This window comes from Propithecus coquereli, unplaced genomic scaffold (genome assembly GCF_000956105.1).
Source record: "Propithecus coquereli isolate 6110/MARCELLA unplaced genomic scaffold, Pcoq_1.0 Scaffold44, whole genome shotgun sequence".
Lineage (NCBI taxonomy): Eukaryota > Metazoa > Chordata > Mammalia > Primates > Indriidae > Propithecus > Propithecus coquereli.
The window spans coordinates 13,745,285-13,748,056 of NW_012150174.1; the positions used below are offsets into that span (position 1 = coordinate 13,745,285).

The window sequence follows — 2,772 nt, forward strand, 5'->3', positions numbered from 1 at the left end:
TCTCTTTCTTCTAAAATTCGTCTTTTTTGCAGAGACCTTCTGACTGGCGGCTTGTCTCATCCGCCATCTTGGCTCCTCCGGGGAGCCATCTTTTGAGATCAGCTACAACCAATGGTGATGAAAGGTGAAGTGAATTAAAGTCTAAATATTCCCCATATTCTTCAGCTTCCAGTCAAGATGGGATAAAAGGATTGAATTTACCTTCCTAACTGAAACAAAACAAACACAGGATGAAATGTATTAAACAATGGGTTTCAAGACATTAGACATCAGGCAAATAAGGACAGTGATCTCTGAAATATGGGAAACAAATGAGGTGAGCCCTACAACTAGCCCAGTTTGCTGCCTTGAAGGACTTTCCAGGCTACCATGGAAGGAGCCGGGATGGACCCAAGTGGAAATCAGAGGTATTCCTGAATTGAGGAGATGTATTTGGAAGTGCAGAAAGACCAAAGCAGCTAAACCTGACAGAACAGAGCTCCATACAGAGAGAATCCTGAAAATCTATAGGTCTTCCTCAAGTAATGAATGTATGCAAGTGAGAAAACTACTTGAGGTGGGGGAAAAATGAAGGCACCTTAAAGAATTACAGAGAACAGTATGCAACTCTCATGCATGGCCTGAAATAGTATCTGTTCCCACAGCAGAAAGGAAATCATCATAATTCATAGGGTACTGGGTAGAATATCAGAGTCTCTCCTCAGCAGTGAATAGCAGTCAGAAATAATGAGCCAAGTTACACATAGCAGCATCTGTAGATTTTTAAGATATAGTATTGACTGAATATGAAGAACATCAGATTTCTAACACAGTAGCATTTATATGAATTTAATATCCAAACAATTTGTCCATAAATGAATATATACCTAAACAAGCATACTGAGTATTAATAAGAAGACACATTTTAAGTACACAAGAGTTGCCAGTTTTCTAAAGGTAAACGAAACAGGAGAAATGTTGGAATATGCAGAAAAAGAAATAAAAATAAAGCAAAATAAGGGCCTTGAAGAAACTGATGATACATGTTACCATTATTTGAGGAGTATGAATAATTCACGTGAGGTTTAAAACAAAAATAAAAAAGAAATCATGTTTCCTAACTAATATCCACTTACATGTAAATCTCATTTTTATATCTCTCACTACAGCAAAAATTATTATAGGAATTTCCTCTCTGAAAAACACATTGTATTTTCTTAGTAAGATTCTGCTCAGTTTTTTCTTGCATGTTTATGTTTATATACCATGGTAAAGTCATGATAAATTAGCACTGATCCATTCACCGGTGTGGTTTGGGCTGTACGTATCTAACGAGCATGTCCTGCAAGCCCAGAGTAATTTCTGACTGTGTTTATTGGATCCATAGGAGGTACTGAGTGTACAGAGGCAAATAAGCATGAGCATATATGAATATGCATGAAAGAGCCCTGCACCCAGGAGACTGACTCATTGCCTACAGGACACACGGTCAATGTAGGGCTGAATTTCCAGGGGTCTATTCTTTCAGGAAAAAAAAAAAAATTTCTTCTCCCATTTGTTTGCCTGTCTATACCAGGAGGGCCTTTTTGTCCCAAGGGAGGATGGATTAAGAATTTCCCATAGGGCCGAGTTCCTGAGGCTCTGGATTTATAATTACCCCAGACACTCTGAAAAGCTACAGTATCAGTATAACCGGACCCCATGCTTCACATTCTCTGTGAGTCTGGGTGGAGGATGCTGAGGGGTGGCTATTCCCAGATTAGCCAGAGGACTGGGGAGACCTATCCCTTCAGTGCTGAACTGTGTTCCTTTCCATTCCTGGGTCAGGACCGCTGAAGTAGTCTGAAAGCGGTGTAGTAGAGATTGCATTCTGTCTCAGGTGAGGAGGCATATGTGAGAGCCTGTACTCTGGGATCTTCTCTCTTTTGCCCTGCTCTGGGTGCTTGGTGGTGCCAGAAATGCAGAGAAGGTAGAGTTTGGCCATAGGAGATTACTGGGTGGTAAGAGAGCTAAAAAGTGCATGATCTCGAGACCAGTTAAGAAAATTTGGAGTTTCCAACTATGAATATGGAAATATAGGAACTTTAAAACAAAGAATCTGCCAACAAATACTTGAATTAGAGGATAAGAATTAAATTTAGTTTATATAACTTCAGAAGTTTGGGACAAAGGCCACAGCTGGGGGCCAGGGGGAGTCAGGAAGTAGTTCAAAAGATTTCTATTCAGTCTAAAAATATTACTAAAAGCTACTTCTGCCAAAAACAAAAAACTATGCCCAGAAGCGTAATATAGAGCTACCTATCACTGGATGCACTCAATAATGTCAGATATTACACCTGGGAGAGATGTCTCAGTGACATGTCTCAGACTTATGAAGTTAGGTGATACCTAACAACACTTCCACTTTTTAAAACAGGGCTTCTTCAGTATAATGCTATGGGCCTGTCCTCCAGACTGGGAAAAGGCTTAGGCTGTAGGTCTCAGTGGTGGTCTTTGACCTTGAACTTCTCTGGCTTCCTCATCCTGTCCCTGGCTGGAACTAGAAAACTTTAGGTCTCTGGATCCTCAGCCTTAGTGCTGCCATTGGCACGTTGTCATTGCAAACCAAGATCCGAAGAGGAGAGGAGAAAAAGAGCAAGTGTGTTCTCACATGCTTTACTTCTAGGTCTCAGTAGATTGTTCTATTGAATACTTGTTGAAAAAAATGTGATGAAGAACAGGCAGGAATATCCCATAAAAAAAGAGAAGGAAAAAAGGAAGAATTAGTGAGTGAGGGTAAGAGATAAAATAATC

At 40.1% G+C, this 2,772-nt stretch overlaps 1 pseudogene; it reads left to right on the top strand.

The window, feature by feature from the left end:
• LOC105818276 overlaps positions 1-128 on the top strand; it is a 19,236-nt pseudogene extending 19,108 nt beyond the window's left edge.
• The last annotated feature ends 2,644 nt before the right edge of the window (positions 129-2,772 follow it).